Source organism: Meleagris gallopavo, chromosome 4 (assembly GCF_000146605.3).
Source record: "Meleagris gallopavo isolate NT-WF06-2002-E0010 breed Aviagen turkey brand Nicholas breeding stock chromosome 4, Turkey_5.1, whole genome shotgun sequence".
In the NCBI taxonomy this organism is placed as follows: Eukaryota; Metazoa; Chordata; class Aves; order Galliformes; family Phasianidae; genus Meleagris; species Meleagris gallopavo.
In genome coordinates this window covers 5,445,798-5,467,874 of record NC_015014.2, presented here as the reverse complement: position 1 = coordinate 5,467,874, position 22,077 = coordinate 5,445,798, and the positions used below count along the sequence as shown (strand labels likewise).

General features: G+C 37.3%; 1 long non-coding RNA gene across 1 annotated transcript in view; it reads right to left on the bottom strand.

The window, feature by feature from the left end:
* Positions 1-3,759: 3,759 nt before the first annotated feature.
* The window catches only part of LOC104910512, a 27,726-nt gene continuing 9,408 nt past the window's right edge, over positions 3,760-22,077 (bottom strand). The window contains exons 4-6 of the long non-coding RNA XR_793126.3: positions 21,639-21,719; positions 6,819-6,978; positions 3,760-5,858 (exon numbers count right to left, since the gene is read on the bottom strand). This is a non-coding gene — a long non-coding RNA (uncharacterized LOC104910512). The remainder of the gene's footprint in view (positions 5,859-6,818; positions 6,979-21,638; positions 21,720-22,077) is intronic.

Genomic DNA, 22,077 nt, shown 5'->3' with positions numbered 1-22,077 from the left:
TTTTGCATAGTCACGACTCATTTTTCAGTTGACATGAATATGACTATTCCTCTTCACTCAATATGGCCCAAGCAAGCCAAAAGATTGGTTATCCATGATTTAGTTGATGAGATAATAAGTACATTTTAAGTACATTTTACAGAAGTAATTGTTACAAAATTTGCCATTTATAAATTTACATTACACTAGAATAAATTAAGGAAATTCCATGGCAGTTTATTCAGTTTATTCCATGGCAGTATAGATCCACCTTTGGATATTACAAAAAGGAGGAAGCAAGACTTCAATTCATCATTATATTTTTTGACTGTGTGTTTTGCCAGGGTTTTTTGTAGCTGAAGCCACTATTATATTGACAGCCTGAGTAAGATACGTAAAACATACCTGTTAGACTGATCTTCTGGAAAACTGTTTTAAAAGCTTAAAAACTCACTTTCACCATTTTACAGTAGTCAAAAGTCACCGTACTCTCTGTGTTTCTGTAATGCTTAAGATTACTGGAAATTAGAATTTGAAAGTTATAAATAAGATCTATTCATCATTCTAAAGAATACATGAAGATGAGAATGGTTGCAGCACAGGATAGCATTTTCATCAAAAAGTTGTATTTAATGTACTCAGGTTTGAAATATTGAAATCATATGAGATACCCTACTTTCACATTATTTCATGGCATCACACATAATCATCTCCCTTGACTTGATGAATCCTATAGAATTACTGTCAAGCTATATTTGGCTGAGAGATCTGTTTATGTGAAGCTCATTCGTAGTTTTGCTTCTAAGTGAAAAGATAAATCCATCTGCTGTCTTTCATGTCACCTTTTCATAAAAGCCTGCAAGATAAAGCCTGTAGTAATTTTTTTTTAAAGATCTTTCTTCAGCTGTTCCATTTTCAACTATCAAATGAAGGCTTTTCAGTACAGCACACTGAAGCTCCTCTCCACTGAGGTTATGAAGCATCATTAATTCTTAGCTTTAATATCTACACATGCAAGATGGTCACATATTCTAATCTCATCAAATGCCTACTTCAAACACAGGTTGTGGTGCAAGAAATGTCATGAGCAGGTTCTTACCTTACTGAGTTACTTACTTCAACTTCGTTCCAAATAAAATATTACTTAGAGCCAAAGAATTAAGGCAAGATATTTTACTTTCTTACCACTCGACATTTTGAGACTATTTGCTGTCTGGGGACTTTGTTTCCTAAGTTGGAATACTTTCTTAATTTCAAACTAGCCAAGCTTTTAAATTAAGGTTAAACACATTTATCTTGTTTTAGTACAGCCACCTATGGGAAAATGGAAAGGAGTTTTAGTGGGACACGTAAACCCATCCTTATCTACAGTAATTCATGACTTCTTAAATATTAAGATTAAGAACTAGAATAAAACTAAACCTGAAATGGTCAGCTGATTAGAGGGCAAGATGTTTGCTTAGCACAGCAGCAGGTATGCTGAGTCTGATCAGAAGCGAGCAAAGCAGCCACCTGATTCTGCTAACTCTACCTGGTTACTCAGTCTAACAAGAGTCCTACTGGAATCTGTGGATCACAAAATGACACTTCATTGCTCCTGGGTTCACCCTATTTCCTATGCCAACACCCTAGTGCCACCTGTGCAAACTATGCTAAGTAGAAATTCCACATCTGCCATTCAAACTGTTGATACTAACACAGATAATAGCATCAGAACTTTTTGTGAAGTTTGGTTTTACATCACAGATGCAAACATCTGGCAATAGTCTGCAGCTTAAGGGCAAGAGTTTAAGCTGCGTTTGTTCTGGGTAAACACATTGTCTTTTCAGAGAAGTAAAGAAGGTTTGGGCACATAGCCTTGAACTCTCAGAAATCCTAAACAGTGTCACTACGTACCAAAGAACTACAGAAAAGAATGGTGTAGTCAATAATGTATATTTTGCATGATAAAGTGAAAGATGGTACCAGCGAAGCATGAGTCATCACCTCTTGACATTTAATTTAACAGAACATTGAGAACAAGAATGCTGATAATGCTGGAAGCTAATATATCAAAGCAACAGAAAATTTGAAAATTTAAAATGACAAAGATACAGTCAACTAGAAAAGAGATCACAGCGATTCCCATTCAAAACAATACTATGTCCAGCCACTAGGGCACTGCATATTAGAAGGAATGTATCAACAGGGCAACTGCACTAATCCACAGCTTTGTGACTTTAGCTGCACATTCTATGGGGAGGTACAAGCAGCCCCTTCAGCCTCCAGTTAGCTCTTCCACCCAAAAAGGCCTTGCACAGGTAGCATTTCAAGCTGGTTTGGGATAGAATGGCTGGCCTACTTCCTTGACTTTTGTAGGTAGTTTGTTAAGACGTAATACTGTTGCAGTAAAAAGACTAGTGCTCTCTGACAGCAGCAGTGCAGATAGATCTCTAGTGACGTATAAAACTTGGAAATCCCAATGACCTTACAAAGATTTTAAAAATGAATTGACTTTCTCAGTGAATTTACTTTGGTCTGGTTAAAAAGTACACACAATACTATGCCATTTACTCGTGGACTGCTTTTTGTTGTTTTTATTGTTTTTCTTGATGTTGTTTTAAGATTAATGACATTAGTTTGGAAGGCAGATGTACAAAAGGCATCAGGAAGAACTACTCACCTTGTGATACTGAAAACCATCTTATAAAATGCATAAGTAACTAGAACACAGATAATGAAGGAAACATAACTTTGCCAGCAACTCACCTCAGGGAGATTTGTTAATATGACAGAGGAACAATTCACAATTCATTCTTTCACTCTTCTGAGCAGACAGAGGTTGACTCACATTGAATATTATCAATGTACTTCTTTTCCTATTTATCACTCATATAATTTTCACTGTGAGTAGTTTTACCTGAAGGGAAGGAATACACATTAGTTCTTTTTTTTATCTTCCTAATTCAAGGAGTAGCAACTATTAAACATAGAGAGTGGAGTACAAGGGGAGTCTTTTGTTATGATCCTAAAATACTACAGAAATAAAGAGTGGAACAGAAGATACAGCATATGTGCCAAACACTTCAAAATGCAGACAGTCAATTGCTGACATGGGAAATGCTAATCCACCATTTCTGTGTACTTACTGGTAAGCAGACTTCCAGAGTAAGATGATTTAAAATCTAGGTCTTGAGCTTTGCTGTTCTCAAGAACTTGCAGCTCTGACTAATTTCAGCTTTCCCTCCCATCACAAAGTTTCATCTGAGATTTCTGTAATTTGTAAGAATGGATCTGTCATTGCAGAATTTAATATCCCTAGCCCGATACCACAGTTTAGGAAGTAATATTTTCCTCAAGCTCATGTTTTAGAACCAAAAAAACTGAAAAAAATTTCTCCCAATTCTCATCTCCCCATCTTTCACAGAACACAGTTTAATAGTTAAAATTATCAATTATTAGCAAGGATCATTGAAGATACAGATTATAGTGTTCAGAAAGTTTGTCAAGAATGCAACATCATAACTTAAATACATGCTGAACAAAAACAACCGTCTAAATCCTATGATCTTTATATTTCTATTTCTGCATGATGACTGCCATCTAGGTGAATACTTTAAGGACTGAAAATACATCTTCTGTGAATCTAGAACTGATAGCCATTTGTTGGCCTCCAGGATACTGTTCCAGTTTCTTTTCTAAACAAAAAAAAAAAAAGGAAAAAAAACCCAGGACCTCTGATGCTTTCTATGCAGTATATCCATTGGAATTTTTTGTCTTTTTTTTTTTTTAAGCTTACTAGCTCAATAGGTTGGTCTTTTTGCATGATGCTCTCGTTTGATCCTTCCCTTGTCTGCATGCCATGATTCATAGAGAATCACATTTACTTGTGTTCATTCCTTGGTTTGCCAAGTGACAAGTTTATTGGCCATGTTAATGATGTCACAGATTTTCTTCATACATCAGTCATCTCTAGTGGCATTTAGAAAGGGCATTTTCTGCCTACAATCAATAGCTTCTGTAGCTGCTGTAATATTTGTTCTTACTTACGGATATTACTCAGAATATAAAAGCAATTGATTGTAGGCAGAAAATACACTTGCCAATTACAGATGGAAATGGGAAGAATCTAAAGTGCCCTCCAGCTTAAGTAGTTCCAGCTGGTGATACACCAGTACTAATCAGCATACGTGTTTGAGAGTCACCAGAGTCTTCTCAAGCAAACCCCTGATTTTCCTCATAAGCTGAAACCCAAAGTATGATTTATTCCAGTGAAAACATGAATCCAAATTTCTAATGCTGGGTTTCTCAGAGATCTACTTTCACAGCGAATGAACAAGAAAATCCTGTCAATGAATTACAGTGGTATAAATGCAAGTTAATAATGTTTCTTATTATGCAAACTGGAACAGATTTAAAGTATTGTTCTTTCTTCTTTGGAATGAAGTTTAAGTAGGTGATAACCTGCATATTTGATTTTAACAGGTTGTGATTAACAAAGAGTGGCATTACTAATTACAACAAAATGTCAGCATATCTTTGGTTTGGTGCACAGCCAGAACATTTTCCAGTTCTGAAGTCTGGCCTGATAGCCATAGCCTGGAAAGTGGAACAGGCATACATGCTTTCCTCATTTCATACATTACGTTAGACTATTACACGCAAAAATTGCTCCAAACAACCCTATTTCAGACAACTTTGTCTTCTTATCTCCAAACTTGCAACCACATAAGCATTCATTTCTGTACTCCCTACATCTGCATTCCTTGCAGATGGCTCCAAGGAATTATCCCGGATCTCAATAGTACCTCTGGTCATAAACTATTCATTCTCACGTTCCCCATCAATGCATAGAGTATACCATATGATAACAGTAAAGCTGGAAGAAGAAGAAAATTCAAAGGCAACTTTCAACAAGCTTAACATAAGAAACAACAAAACGGCCAGATCCCAGGAGCTGCCAGATCGAACAACAGCTTTCACAAATTGTGATATCTCACTTTTTTATACAAATATCAGAGAATTCTTTTATAGGCTGCTCTAAGGCTCAATTTTAACATGTACCTCAGTGAGATAAAGGTATAAGTTCCAGCGACACTGGATTGGAGCACATAACTCCATCTTTCTGAAAGAATAAAAATGAGCTGCAGTTAGCACAAAATCAGTTTTGCTTGTTGTTTGCCATGCAGCTTTTAGAGATTAAGGGATTCTTCTGAACAGATGCAGTCATTAGACCCTACCATAGATGGAATTCTGGATTCATGATTCAGAAACAATATTTCCAACACATCATTCATTCAGATGCCAGTGCAAAAGCTATATAAAATGTGAACCTTTTGCCACTTACTTATGCCATATAAATCTTTTCATTATAAAGAAGCTCTTACTTTCATAGGTATTTCAACAGAATGTGTATGTTAAATCACCTGTGTAGAATAATAAATATCATAATATCATAAATTAGATTTTTCTGCACTTACAAATTCTAGTTACTTGAGGATTTAAAATTAATCACTTGATAAATTTGAGTACTCTTCGCTATATTTTGGGACCCATAATCTGATTTCAACTCTTTCTATACGCACAATTTCCTTACGAATTTCTATATATTATCAGTCTACACATATTGAGTCTGAAAAACTGCTTTAGATTGTTTTAATATCAGCAAAAACAATGTGAAATGTGTGTTTTTTTTATTCAGAGACTTTATTCAGAGTCATCAAAACAGGTAAAGCTTTCAGTCAGTGCTTTAATCACTATCTTTGCACTTGATCCAGTCTGAAGTTTTCAAATTTTAGAGTCACCAGCCTTTCTGCTCCTCCCAGTATAAAATATTGAATTAAATATTTGTTGTGGGTTTTATTCTGATGTGCTTTTATTCTTCAGACTCCCAGCCAGACCTAGAAGCATAAGCAGAAATAGCAGTAATCAGCAGTTACTTGGAAATAGGATTTATAAGTAATCCTTAAAGAATGCTCCCTTCCAAAATTTCAGTTTTACTTGGGATATTCACCTAAACTCAAATGATTTTGCACCAAATCATCAGATTCAAAATGTAAAGATCATTCTCCAGAACTACACTTGTGTTGCTAGTCAGGATTTCTTCTGATATATCATTTACTCAAAGGAATTTTCCATGCTGTCATTGCCCTAAAGATTCTTTTCACGGTCTCAGTAACAGTGGCATCTGCAGAGGGGAGCTCCAGCCACTTGAAACTCATTAAAACATACTTGAGATTGACAATGAGTTGAAAACATCTGTCAGACTTGGCCAAGATTTCAATCAAGTGTGATGTTGCTCTGTTACTGTGGTACATTGAGTTAATAAATGACTCAACTGCTGTCAATGCAAGGAAAGTTGGGTTCTAATTACTAGCCTTTTTTTTTTTGGTGATTTTTTTTTTCCTGAATCTGAAATTCACTTTCACTTAAAGGTTCACTGTGCACGTGACATGCATTATAACTAATTTACTGAATCTATAAGCTAGGGTAAGATGGTACAGACTAGCTTTATAACTTGCTGTATTAGGCACCAGCTAGTGTCTAACATGGTATACATATAAAGATCATCCTATGCACTACTACAGACAGCCTAAGAATGATGAAAAAGTGACTGATACTTTTCAGCTTCATTTTTTAACGTCAACAAGTCCCAAACAACTCTGAGCAAAAAGCTTCTAAGAACCTACTGTCACTTTTGAAAAATAACATCCAGACAAACCTCTTAGTTAAACAAGCTATTTTTCAAAGAAGCTAAAGAAGTGTATACCTAACTGAAGGTCTGCCACAGTCAGAAATGAAAGGGCTGTTCTACAGTTTCAAATGGAATGGGAAAGAAGTAGCATATGATTAATTCTTACCTCCAAAAAGCCAAAGTTTTCTCTCAGATGTAAGTGAAGCAAATCCTATCTGGTGACAGATGGGCTTCTTTCTTTCTCTTCTCATAACAGTTTTGTCCTGTTTTGTTTTCGGAATCTATTTCATCCAAAGTTGTTACAGGGAGTTCTTGAGCTGTACTTTCTTGGAAAGGGTCACATTAACATAATAGTATAGAGAAAGTAATGATTTTACACCATAGTTCCGTAGCCTAGAAAGCTGTTACAATTATTATTTACTTGATAGAAGTCACTCATATTTGATGAGTACGCCACATAATAAATCTATAGCTGCACAAAAACCTTGTCAACTGAATATTAAGTCCTATCATTCTCATGTGTGAAGGATGTCAATAGAAATTATTTTATGAAATCTTACTTACAATAAACAGATTTACTTCATTTTGAGAGTTTTTAGTTTTGGGTGGGATTTTTTAGTTTTTTTATTATTTTTATTTTTTATATGTTTGTTTTTGTAAACATTGTTGTTGTACAAATTAGCCAGGCTTACCAACCACTCTCAGAGGTTTCTTTTTCAATTAAATTCAGTAAAGATTGATCCTAAACCAGCACAGCAGATGAAGGCAAATGAGAAGGGCTTTAAATATCCCACCCAGGCTGCACACAGATTTACGGGAGCTCAAATTCAAGGCTGTATCTCCGGGTAGGAACAATGAAGAGTAAACACATGGTTCTTGTTCTTTAAAAGTCAGTCATTCCCACTTGCAAACACTGACAAGTTCAGATTGTGTGTGTGTGCGCAACAGAACTGTAGCTCCAAAGAATGCTCTCTTCATTTTTTAGGTTATTTTTTCTTTGAAAATACCACTGCCATTTTTCTGAAATGATTAATATTACTTGAGGAAAAAGAAAGAATAGGAAAGGAAAATAAATAAAGAGTTAATTACCTATTATTTAAAATTATTCCCCACTTAAATAAAGATCATCTGGATTAATACAATGAAAATGTTAAATTTTCCTTGTGAAACGTATATAGTCACAGAAAATCAGTTTTTTTATTTTACAGTAGGCGGCCCAATTACATGCATGGTTCCTCTGTGAGAGGCTGGAATACCATTTGCTGCTGCATTCTCACTTCATAAAATAAAGTTCTTTGTGCAGCCAGCAGCTGTCTCTCCTAGCAACCTTTCAATTCAGAGGAGAGCATCTCTACTTCCACTAAGATATTGCAATATGAATCTATGTAATGTACTGACATATACATTGCAAGGCTATTGAACATTTTAAATAGTTTTCTGAAATGCACAATATTATTGCAATGACTTCTCTTTTTACTTAGACTTAATAAACACAAAAATGTGTTCACAAGACCAACAAAGTAAGGTTCTCTGCACTAGAAATTTGCACTTCTTTCTTTCTTAAGCTGGACAGAAAAAAAAAAAAAAAAGCAGCAGCATTTTGGACAGGCATCAAGGGTCAAGTTCAGATTACAATAATAATAAGGTAGCCTTATCCTTAGGGCCACTCACACTTCAGATAATCTTACTCTGAGCAAACTAAGAAATTGAGGGATAACAGAGTGTGGTGCAAGCCAGTTCAGCTAAAGAAGACAAATCTAGTCTTAGAAAACTGTAACAATGTTCTCTGAGGCTTTTTAGTCTCCAGGATTTAATGATAACATCCATTGACAGCTTAGTCACTCAAGTCCTTGGTGGTGTACCAGGTACTTTAACAGTCATCCAGAGAATAAGTCCACTCCTGCCTTAATCGTGACACAATTCATACATGCAAATTTATTTAAGAGGAGGCATGAATGAAGCTCATTCATTCATAAGTACGACCAGACTGAAACGCTTGTGATGAGCAAACAGTCAGATGTTATTATTCCTTATGAAGCTGCTATACATACATCAATTTCTATCTCTTTTTAAAAGCAGACAGACAAGACGATTAAAGAAGCAATGAACATCTCAAGATTATGGTGAGGAAACATGTTCATTGCACGATGTACTCTAGAAGCCCTAAGAAATCTGTATTGTTTTATGGTCTCTAACAACATCTCATTCACTTTTCAAAAAATGCCACTTGAAAATACAGGTGAGGTCATAAATCCCAGCTGATCTCCTGCCTTTCTCAAACAACTAGAGGAGAACTGAGTCAGCTCTCTAGGAGAGAGTATTAATGGCTTCTAATGTGTTTGCTCTATTCTTTATATCCTGTATGCAGCAGCCCTGCTGTAAATCTCTATACCCACCAAAAAAAAAAGTGCTAAAAAAAAAAGTTACTGTAATCTAGTTGTGCTTTTCACATCATTTTGAATAAAGTTAGCAAAACTACATAATTTCACATTATTTTTATTAAATATCTATGGCAAATACATTAATCTAATCTAATGTTCACCTAGCAGCAACATATGTACCAAAGCATAGTTGCAGTAAAATAGAGTACCACTTCACCATCAGCTAAAGATAAAAAGCAAGCAGATTTTGCCTCTTCTTAAGAACAGACATAAGAGATTCCTCAATTGCATCCATACAGGATGAAACTCTCCTATATGCATACAGGCTTCCTAATCTAATGAGTATCAAGTTTTAAATAATAATATCTATGGAACATTTGTTAAGAAAACATTTCTTAAGAAAAATTTCATAGACACCATCATTTAAAAATTACCCTTTGTACTTGTTTTAGTCTCCAAAATAAAAGATTTTTCTTTTAGAAATCAAAGTCAAAATCAAATGCAGAAATCAAAGTCTTTCTGCATTTGTGCTTCAACACCTCTTTCAACTGCCACTGTGTAACTAGCATCTGTACAGACAAAAGTTTAGACAAAAATTTAGCAACCTGTGGAATTCCTAGGAATAATAGGAGTATCACAGTATGAGCTAGTTAATCACTTACAAGGCCAATTTGAGCCCATTTTCTTGGCTTTGTATTCCACTCAAGTTTGTCAATGTCAAGTCAATCCTTGTCTCTTCTCCCTTAGGCCACACCTGCAGCCATTCACTGCCTCCCCCTGAAAAATAGCCCTCCTATGCAGTGCAGGGAAGTATTGAGTTATTTGTCTTCCCACAAATAACACATCTTCAATTAGAGATGGAAAGTAACAGTTTGCATGCAGTCCAAATCCTTCTCCTGAAAACTGCAAACAATTATTTCCATTCTCATGCAACAGTATTTCTGATCCCCCATCATTTCTCAGTTACATGAACTGATCATTAATTTCCAAGACTAGAAAAAAACCACTGTTTTTGACAGGAGTTAGTGACTTGCCATTCAGTCTCTGCAAACAGACACACATGCTGAAATAATACTCTTCTCTGCTAAATTATTAAATAATCCGCAGATTCCCACTCTAACCTCATCAAGAAATGCTTACCTTTTTTCATTTCCCCCCTAAAACAACATAGGCCAGCCTTCTGAGCATTTGGAGATGGCCAGCTTTCTTACACTGACTCCAAATGAAATACAATCTCATACAGCAAATCCAGAAACTGGAAAAGTCAGTAGATGATATTGAAGGTATTCTCTGGCTTGTGGGGTGTGTTCATGACTGATTGGCAGAAAAGAGAGCAGATAAGAAATAGATAAAGTGCAATACTGCCTGCAGCACATCAGCTGACTGCAGTCCTGCATGTTCCTACCCAGGTGGTATTAAGCATTTTCTCACACATGCTGCATTGATTTCTATTACCAAACATCTAAATAAAGGTATCATTGAGTGTTTGCTGTTAGAACTTTTCATTATTCAGAATGGCAAGTATCTGTGAAACTTTGATTTAGTTGAAATTGTATTTTTCAAGAAAAAGAAGAGTCACAGAGAACACTATTGGTCAAGTCTGCTCGAGAACAAAAACAAAGGAATTCTTTATCATTGAAAAGGGATCTTGCTTTTAAACAGAAATATCAACTTGTTTCAGAACAAGCAGAATTTCTTCAAGGGGGAGCACTTACAAAGGGCACAGGCCCATTTCCAAACATCTTTCCCATGCAACATTTCCAGGTTACAGAACAGGTCAGGATCTACCAGAAAAAACAACAGTTCAACTGGGCACACACAGGTGAATCTAATATTTTTAAGTCAGGGGATAGATCTATTACTCAAAATTACAGTCATGTTCTTTACATTCCTCATATTCAAGTTACTTACTCAAAAGGGACTTCTCTAAAGAAAATTAATTGAAAATTTGACCCCAAAAGACCTGCAGTAATTGTTAAGGGATTGATTATTGTTTAAGGAACAATTTGGAAACAGGGGCTAATATACAGTCTAAATATGTTAATGATCTAATGATTTTTCTCTGAAAGTAGAGCATCCCTAAAACCATTGCTCAAGTACTATGATCAGCACATTTGTCACAGCTATATATCATCCTATACTCTTTCTTTGAAGGCCAGAATGAACCGCATACTTCCCTGCACTGCATAGGAGGGCTATTTTTCAGGGGGAGGCAGTGAATGGCTGCAGTTGTGGCCTAAGGGAGAAGAGACAAGGATCGACAAGGCTAAGCTGTGCTGGGCACAGCTAGCTCCATTGGAACCACTGTAGGACATAGCTGAGCCCATCAGCCAAGCTGCTGGCACCCATGAGTGTTAAAGAAAAAGTGAAAAAAAAGGACTGGGAAAGTAAGGAATAAAGAGCGAGAAACTGCATTGGAAACTGTAAGATCAGTGAGGAAGGAGAGGGAGGTGGTGTATCAGGCACTGAAACAGAGATTGTCTTGTAGCCTGTGCAGAGGACCATGATGGAGCAGGGAACAGATGTGAGAGGGAAGAAGCTGCAGAGAAATGATGTGTACTGATTGTATCCTCTCATTCACCTGAGCTGCTCGGTGCTAGATAGAGAGATTGGGAGTAAAGAAATGAAGTTGAGTTGGGAGGGGGAGGGAAACGGTCATTGTTTTAGTGTTTGTATTTTGCTACCATAATTTATTTTAATTTGCAATATATTAATTTTCCTCAAAATTAGTATGTTTTGCCCATAACCCTCCTCGTCAAGCAAATTCCCTGTCTTTATCTCAACCCATAGCCTTCTCATCCTTCTTTCCCTTCATTCTACTGAGGAGGTGGGTTGAGAGACTGGTTGGCTGATTTTTGCCCTTAGACAAGCTTAACTCACAAGTCTCAGTGCACGAGATTAGATTTTTCCATAGATGACTAGGAACTTGCAACCACATTGAACTTACAAAATCCCACTAATAGCTCTGATTCTGCAGCTCTTTGTAGTCAAGAAAAGACAAGGGTCATGCAAACTCTCATTGATTTTAATGTATCTGCCTACAAAAGTATTCTCCATGCACAGAAGGCTGTGTGTCTTCTGTGAAGACTCTGTGAAGCTCTACCATAGCACAAGACTCCACCAGCCTCAAGGAAACTGCAGGATGGGATCATGAATTGCTCAAATGAATGTAAGCCAATATAACTGTCAAAGGCCTATGAACCAAAACAAGAAAATCTCTTAGCAATTAGCCCACAACTATTTAGCTCTATGGTCATCAAAATACTAAAGAAAAAACTAGTTGCCAGTATAGTCAGGGTTCTCTTAATTTCATGCACTGTGACTTCAACAATTTCTTCATTTCTCATTTTATTTCTCTAAAAGTGGCTTCATTTAAAATCAGAGAAACCACATTTCATGCTCTTCAATTTCATTAAAAATATACAAAAGCCCTTACTAAAAGAATACTCCTCTAATTAAACCATTGTTGCAGAAGAAATTATTGAAATGATGAATCTGAAAGCATTCTGACACACTCTATATTCCCTTGCACATCATCCCTATAGTACACAAATAAGAAAAAGAAACAAACTCCTCCCTTAAAATAAAACAGGTTTAGAATCACACGATGAAGTATGAAACACTCGAGAGTAACACAAATGAGTTATCTCACAGATTTTCTCAAGTGTTTCAAGAAATAAGGCCACTGATCACTTCATCACTGCAAGAACATAATATCACACCCTCAGAAAATCTACATGTATCCTCTTGACAAGAAAGATATGATTATTACCCTCGCTTAAACTTCTTTTCATATGGGATGTAATATACATATGCCAGGCATAAGACAAATTCAGCATCAATCAATATATGCTGCTTAATTAGCATTCGAATTGAAGCCTTGCTGAAAATAAGAGAAAGTTAAAGTGTAATATTACTCCTCTCAGGAAGGAGCTGGAAAACAAGATTTTTTTTTTAAAGTACATTCTTTCCAGTAGCAAAATTAATGACAACTACTGTTCTGAGTCTGACACTGGGAAACAGAATGAGGTGAGGTTTTATTTCACTTTTGAGGAATATGAAATTAGCACTATGTTAAAATGTCAACTCACAGCAAACTCAATTTTGTGATCAATTAAATAACTGCTCTGAATTCCAACAGTATTTTAGGAATTTCTTGGTTACAGGACTGTTACAGTTGGTCTTACAGCTGGAAAGATCATTGTGGTGAAAATGGAGGAAAGAAACAAGCAGAAAAAGAATGCTCACCTGTATCCAAAGAACTAAGTTCACAGGAAAGACTCCACAGAGGAGGGATCTCCAGAAATAGACCCTTCCCCAGTGGCAGTCAGCCCTTAAATGAGGTCTACAGCTTCACCTGTGCTCCCAGGGCTGACTCAGTCTTGTCCTCAGGTGATCAATCAGTGGTTCAGCCTGTGACTCCACAGTTCCCATACATAGGACAAATACATGATATATCAAGACTTGGTTTCTACATAGGTGAGAAAACATTCCTGGGAACAGCTTGAACCAAAGAAGCTTATATTTATTCAGAAAGTATTTAATAGTGTATAAGGATCTTTAGTGCCCCTTTAGCATTCAAATGTTGTACAGATAATCACAATCTGTTGGCAGTTGCATCAAATGAGACTGACAAAATATTTCAGCTAAATTCCTCATTGATGAAGATCTCTATCACAGTCTTTTCTTTTTCAGGTTAGACTGCAAAGGAGCTTGAAAAGAAAAAATCTTGAAAGTTTTCTGCTTTCTTGTAGATCTGTCCAAGCAATGGAGATTGTTGTAAGCTTTCTAACACTGATGCTTCACAAATGCTCCTGCCTACTCCCGCAAAGATGAGTTACCTCAGCATCCTATAGGTACGCCTACAACTTCAGGGCGTGAAAAAGAAAGAGACACTGGGAAAGCAAGTGAATATTCTGAGTCTTGATAAACCCTGTTCAGTCCTTAACATATTGTGTTTCCATGTGGTGTGTAACATCCTAAGACTTCATTCTAGCTCCAAGTTCACAGAGAGATGATATCAATGCATTATCTCAGTGCCATAGATTTGCTTTTCTTTCAGTCCAGAAGCTACTTCAAAATTGAGCTATTCCCTTACCTATACAAAGGATGAATGAAAGAGATACGAATTCTCTGCATTTTTTAATTCCTATCGACCTTGTCACATCAGCCCAGTGCCTAACAAAAGACTCAGAAAATCATTTCCAGTAAGACAAGCCCTATTTTTACTAAGCAAGAGTCATAAGTGAACAGATTCCAAGAAAGTCAAGAAAGAAAAGTTAAATTTATTTTATAGCATGAATGAAAATAAAAACAGTATCTACCACCCAGAAGAACAGCTGAATTAGTAAGGCTTATCTCACCAACACCTCTCTATCAAGAGCCATTAAATGTCAATTCACTTGTTTTAAATTCACTTTTGTTACTCTTTTTACAATCCACAAGAAATGCTGGAATACTGGGAATATCCACAGCAAACATATGTTAGTAGCTCTGATAGTACTATCAACAGCAATCAAAACAGTGAAGAATGCAGATGCATTACTGAATGATTATTGGGAGACTTTAATCTTTTCTCATAAATGACTTCTCTCCAGCTACCTGATCACTTGGGTTTCAGAACAAAATGCGTGCTTTTTAAAGCTTCTGACTGATCTGAGTGGTTCACAAGCAGGACCACAAGCAATCTCATATGGCAGTTGTCACATGCTGTCCTGTTTTATACACGGAGAATTAGATTGCTTCAAACAAACCATGACATCAGCTCATGAAAAAAGATTTCATTTTTTTTTAAAGAATCTTACTACTGCAGAAAAGAACTATAATTATATTTTTTCTTTGTAACACTTAGATAAAGATGTACTGAAAATATATTTTTAAAATATTTGCTGAACTCATATATTAAAAACTAACAATTGAAAATCTTGCAATATATACTTCTCTCACGTGCTTACTCCATTGTAAAACAGTGGAGTGCACAGTATATAAAGCGGTGGGAGAGTAGGTTCCCTAAAACATAACACACTGGGAAACTAGTCTAACATACTTTGGCAATTCTGCTTGAAGCTGCTTCTATCAACAACAAAGAAAAGAAGGTATCATTGATTTCTATGGATGCTGGCTCAGATGCAAAGACGGTATACACAAACAAAGCTTTAGGGACTGTTTTTGATCACTCCATTTTTTTATTTTTTTTTTTTATACTGTTGCTCATTTCTGCATTTCCTTATTTTGCTGAAACACAGAACAGCTGTTCTCACTAGCTTACCAATTCTATGCTGTGAAGAAAAACATCACATCTAAATTTCCTTTATTGTATTTTATTTTAAGTAGAATAGCAAAGATCACATTCAAAGGAGAACAAAATAGAAGTCCAAAAAAGGCAGGGAGGGGAGAAAATCTACTATGCTGATTGTGTGGGAATGTTTCTCCCCGGACGTGTCACTACAGACACAGTCTGCTGGAACATCTTGCTCTCCAATACGTGGCTAATAAAGCAGATACCATAGCGAAGTGGCTCACGTTCTAAGGAGTGATCCCCAAAATTCTTTTAGTGTCATTACAGCAACAAACATGAAATAGCCTTAGTTGTTTATCATATACAAAGAAATGCACACGCCACATGTGAACAGAGGCTGACCCTTGCAATGAGCTACACAACATACTAACATCAGTTGTACACACAGCACAGCTGATATGGACACGTTCAGTGAACATGCTCAGTTGTTCTGGACATTCATAACTCTAAATATTCTGGATGCTTGCTTTCTAATTCAACAAAATCTGTGGGAAAATAAGTGGATACAGGCAGAAAAACACAAACATCAGAGTAAAAGGTAAGCAAAGCACAGCCCCACACATTACGTAGCTCTGCAAGTGCTCTAAAATCTGCCCAAAACGTTGGGCAGGAGCTTTGCTACCACAGACACACTACCAATGTAGTGCTATATGCTACACATCCCTGGATGAGTACCAGAGAGACCCTTCAGCAAGGATCAGTCTGCAGAAAACACTATGCTGACACAACTACCATGTTTTTAAGAGAAGTGGTTCATTTTTGAGCAAACTGTGCAATGTAAATATACCCACAGCCTCTGAGCTCTCCAGTTACCTTAACTGTCACCACACTATGGTTGGTGCTATGGGAAAAATCTACATATATCCTTAAAGCAGGACATGCCCTGTAGCTCCACAATTAATCCTCACTCCCTTTGTAACTCAAGGAAACAAATTAAGCACCGAGCCTGGGTGCCTATTGCTCCTGAGCCTAACTACTGTGCTTTTCAAGCCAAAAGGACAGTTTGCTGGCTGTGCGTAGGTGGGGGCAGACAATTAGTGCACTACACACACATCTATGGCTAGAAAAAGCTTTGTCTCTCTGACACAGCAGCATATAACGGAGCACGACTTCTATGCCCAGCACTTTTTTTCCTCCTTTTCCTGCTGTCACAGACAGTGAAATGAGGCAAGGGATGACAGCTATCTGATAAGTCACTACTTAGCTGAAAGTCAAGTGCCACACACAGCTAGTTGGCAGTACAGTTTCCCCCACACGTTAAGGACCCATTCAAAATCCCAAATAATAATTTACCTCACAAGAGTTTGCTCATTATGTGCTTTCCCTGGCCCTCGTGCTCTTGTAAAACCCTCTTTGAGTAGGTAGGCATGAAATAATCTCCTGCTGCCTGTAGCACTGGCCTTTTTTTCTTTTCATGTGACTGCAAACAGAAACTCCTTATTCAAAAAGGAAAAGGTTATTAAACTCAGCAGAGTTATTTTTAAAAAAGATAGAAATGAACTGTGACTGCAATCTTAAGTGTGAGTCTTGCCTGGAAAGCTGTTCGACTTACAAAAGGCAAGCGGAAAGCACAGATTCAAGTCAAGTCTGGCCATTTTCACGTATGCTCACCGTTAAACTTACCAGACACTAATCTGCTGCCCCATTTTGTTATGGATGGTCCTTGAATTTTGTCTTTCTATTAGTTTTATTAAAGCTTTATGCTCTCTTGACATGAATCTGCCTTTTCCAAACAAGGCACACATCTCAAAAGAATTCAAATATCGCTTGTACTTCGGTGCATTGCCTCACTGATGTCAGTGACTGACATGAGGAACACGAAGGCTATGATGGCACTGGAGCTGTGTCTGATTAAATCTTTATAACCGTAGCAGGTCACCTGCAGAACAGCACCACAGTCATGACATAAAAAGCCAGCAGTAGGTAAGTCAGTGAGTCAACACCACACTTCTCCAAAGGCTAAGCATCAGCTTACCTCCTTGTTTTAACCCGGATGATGAATGACAGTAAGAATGGCACTTGTTCTTAGTCTCTCTCATCTCCATGTTTGTTCAATGGACGGACAGCCCAGCTACAATATTTCTTTTACATAAAGCTCATTAAGAGCATTCCCGACCTGAAATTTTAATGCTAATATCTCTCTGGTGCATTAATTGCCACAACAGTTTCCCAGTGACTGCGATGACTGCATAGTGTCTTGAAAGAGCACAGACTCAGGCTGGTCAAAATGACTGTTAGCACCAGTCACACTTGATTGAAAATAAAACAGATAAACTGTATTAAAGCATCTTATTGGTAACCATCAAGAAATGAAATGAGCTAATTACTATTTCCTTTCTTTTCCCAGTGATCTGCAATTCCTGGATGAACTCTGTATAAACCAGAAAGGTTTCTGTGGCTATCCTTTAGTAATTGACCTTTAGCTCTCCCCATTTCATTTGCCCTAAGTGTTAATTGACTTTGAAAAAGCAGTATATTATCCTTTTAGGAAAAAAAAAAAAAATCTGATTTGTGCCTGCCAACATCTTACAGCATCAAAGCCTTGTTAAATCATAGCGCAGTATGGCTGAAAATGAGTCTCCAGAAGAAATGGAAAGAAGGTGGGGGAAGGAAGCATCTCTGTCATTGAAAGAACTTCACTGCCATCTAGAGAGAAACTGTGATAGTTTTATGAAGGGAGGATCAGATTGTTAGTCAAAATATTTCCATTCTAGGTGCTGTTTAGGGCAAAAGTGGAGGCTTAGTTCAGGTTCACTGCATCTATATATGTTTTAAATCAACTTTGTTACAATTTGCACTAAAAAATAATGTGTCCTGGAATATAATTTGCCATGAATTCTAAAGAAACCCTGGGAGATAGTTTTAAAGGTCCACTCATATGCTTTTCTACAATGAGGTATGATACATGTACGGTTTTTGTTTCTCAGAAGGTCTTTGAAGAGGTAGGTGCTGTATCTTTGCAGAGGGAGCTTCAGTCACAAACAATTTACATTTTGACAGATATACTCTGCTCCCAGCAGCAGCCTTTATGATATTGCTTGTCAGTTACAAACAACCCATGTGCTATTTCAGGCTGTGATTTTTTATTTCTTTCAAATATATAAAATTGTCTTTTCTGAGCATTTGATATGCAGCAGCCTCATGGAGACCAAGTCAGACAGGGAGCAGGAGGCACACAATAAAGGTGCGAGCAGTCTACTTTAATCTGGCCCATTTCATTTATTCTGTTCAAAAATCAACTGAGCTCCATTTAGCAAACGCTTTTGGTCAGCTGCTATGAAAGCCAGAGCTGTGTTCCTCACCACCAGCACCTAACCTGGTTACATTCTCAAGACAGCTGTCACATGGGTGTACAGCTAACTGCATTTGGAACAAAACAAATTAATTTGTAGCTCAGGGTACAGTCAGCACACATTGAAACTGTGTCATTAATGCACCTTAAATGAGAGAGTTCATTACTGCTGTCTCACAAAAACACTCACTCTGAATTGTGGTCCTGTTGGTCACCACCACCATTACCTACAAGCTAAATAACACGTACTGTGGGACTTGCAACAGATGACAGTAGTCCACAGGTCCCCTGTCTATTCACTCACTGAAAATTTTAATGCCAAAACCCATTTGAGGCCCAAGGATTATTAGTTAGTATGAATCCAGCAGCAACTACTAAATGCCCTCTGGGTGGTTTCTATACTGTTTTTTTTACTGCAGCACAACATTCGTTTACTTCCTTAGTGTAATTCTATCAGGCTTGAGTATCTTGAGATCTGGAAAGATAGTATTTTATGACTACCTTCTTAGCTAGCTACTGCAGTGCTCCATGATAGTGCAAGGTATTTGCCCACTGTGGCAGAAGTAATGAAATAATACTGCAGAGAAAAAAGATGACAGTGATTATATTGTAACTAGGAATATGTAAAACACGCTGCATTATAAAATTATGAAAGGCAGTGCCTGAATTATTCAGGCTCTTCATTCCTGACTAAGAATGGGACCTCAAAACAGGAAATTAAACCTACAAAAAGCATTCTTAATTTGAAATAATACTGAAATCAGAGACTTTTAATTCCATACTACTCTGCAGTCCTTGACATTTGCCCTGTCTGGATACCAAATGAGACCGTTCTGAACACTCATTTTATATGGGCATGGGTGGCTACTCAAGGTGAAAGCAATGAAGAATCAAGCCCACAGAATCTATTACACAAACCATAAGGTTCACTAAGCCAAGAACTGGTCTCGCTGAGGTGACTGGTTGTCTTCTCATTCCTATTAGTGACAACACTGGCAAGTTCCTGGATGGAAGAACATAGTAATTTTGAGTGATGGGTTTATGAGGACACAGCAGCGACCACCTTAATGGAGTATTAGGAAACACTGAATACAGAAGAATGAAGTGGGTGACTGACCAGATAGATCTTCCAGTCCAAACGCCTTGTAAAATGCAGAAGGCAATTCTTCCATTCATTACGACCAACAGATTTGTTAGGAGGGAAAGCCCCAGTGCACCTTTAAAACCCAATTTGTCCTTTTTGCTGACAAACACAATTAAGCTGTACAATTCAGGGAAGAGAACAGTTGACATAACAATAGTTACTGTGAAAGGAGAAAGATTCGAACATGGCTAGACTGTGCTCTGTGCTGTTACCCTGCTTCTTACCTTGCCAAAAGACCTTGAAAACAGTCCTGAAACAATGACAAAGAGGGAGAGCTCACCTTGCAACACTTGAGCATTAAAACTGAATTAGGTAACTGTCAAAATCCAGACAGTAGTAGATACAGTAGCACTTTTCTGGTGAAGTAGAACTATACACTTTTTTCTTTCTATTTTTTTAAGGCAAATAAATACAGCTTATAGTACTTGCAGCATGCAGACCAGCCCTTCGTCCACTATATTTTAAGAAGTTGTTGTAGGCACTATTGCCAACAGACAGTACTGTTAACGTCAGGCACAAGTACATGAACTTGAAATAGGAAGCAAAGATAACATTCATATTGTAGAAATGAAAGGATAGCATCTCTTTTCTGTCTGGAATTTATTGTGGAGTCAAAGGGCACTGAAGAAATTCTGTTTTATTTGTACATGCCACTGGAGATAATAGGATGGGCCTCATGAAGATGTGAATCTCTCAGCTTTTTTGAAGGCTCGCTTACAATGTATTATTTTTCAAGGGATATAAATAAAACTGCTTTGAAGGTACTTACTTGCAGTATAACTGTAATCAATTTACTTCACATCTTGATGCTTCCATCCCTTTCCAGTCTTTCTCTTGCTTGAGACTCTATATTTCTAAGGGTAGACTGCTCCTCACTACATTTTTGGTGACTTGTACAATGAAACCTACTGTCCACTTCAAAGCTAACTGTCATGTCTCTGTCCTTGTTCAAAATGAAATCCCCTAGATTATTTTCATTCCCTCCTCTTCTCATGAGCTCTTTCCTCACAGGTACACTGACTGATGAATATCATTCCAGATGTCTGTTGCTGCATAAGCTCCTCCTTAAATGCCACCTAAGCACATCACAGCTGGTACTGATACAGAGTAAATAACAGTTTATGGCTTTGTATTGTAAGACGTTTGTTTTTATATTGATTGTAAACATTTTGGAGAATAACCTAGGTCTGCTCTGAAGAAAGCAAAAGCAAAAGTCTAATGTTGTCCGATTTGTTTCAGTGGCCAACATTAGAACAGCCTGTAACTTATTAGATGACAACAGTTACTCTTCTAGCACAAACATCAGGGACTCATCCTCTCCATCTGGGATATATTGAGGCTCATCATGATGGAAGATCATGTGTGCATGTAATCATGATATCTGATATCAAAGTCACAAAAAATGTATTCAGGGATAGTAAATATCATCGTGGCAGGGCATTAATGTCATTCATCACTTAAGCAGCCTGATCCGGGTGCTAGTCAGGCATAAATCACTGTAACACCACTGAGACCAGTCAAGCTTCACCAATTTTCACCAGCTAAAAAGCTGTCTTGTAATATTATGATCCACAGAAGAGTTTTACAACACAGAAATGAGCAAAGAGGAGCAGGTTTGAGTGTTTCAGAGCTCTTCTGCTGTTTGTATGTAACCTCCTCCTCCCTAAATTTGTTCACTTTTTAAAGAGTTTACACAACTTTTTGGTCAGACTGTTTCAAACCAGACTGGAACCAATGTTCCACTTCTAATGAAGAACTCCGTAAGGTGCCTTGCAAACTGTCTCATACTCACTTTACATGTGAGCTATAGGAGGTGAGCTGCTTGAATGGGTGACAAACTATCTCACACACCAGAGCCAGAAGGTACTTACAACGAGAAAGCAGTTCCGAATGAATGGAGTTGACTTGTGGAATATCCTGACGTTAGTATTGATTTTGTTTACTTTACAAACCTGAAAGGAGGGAAATGCAGTAAACTGATGAAATGTGCTGATGATACAAAATGGGTGAATCAACAAACGCACAATAGGAAAGCAATAAAATTCACAACAACTTGGCTAGACTGGAATCATGGGCAGATAAGTGACTTATGCAATTCAATTTAAAAAAGGTAAGAAAATGAATCTTTGGACAAAATGGCAAGAAAAGAGAGCACTATCTTCAATGGACAGGGGTAACTGCTGAAAAGGTTTGCATTTTAACATTTCAATGGAGGAGGAAATGGCATGCAGTAAACACAGGTTTCTCTAAAAAAGCTCATTCTGCAGGCTTCCCCCTTCCCCCACCACCCACCAGTTGCTGCTGTATGGT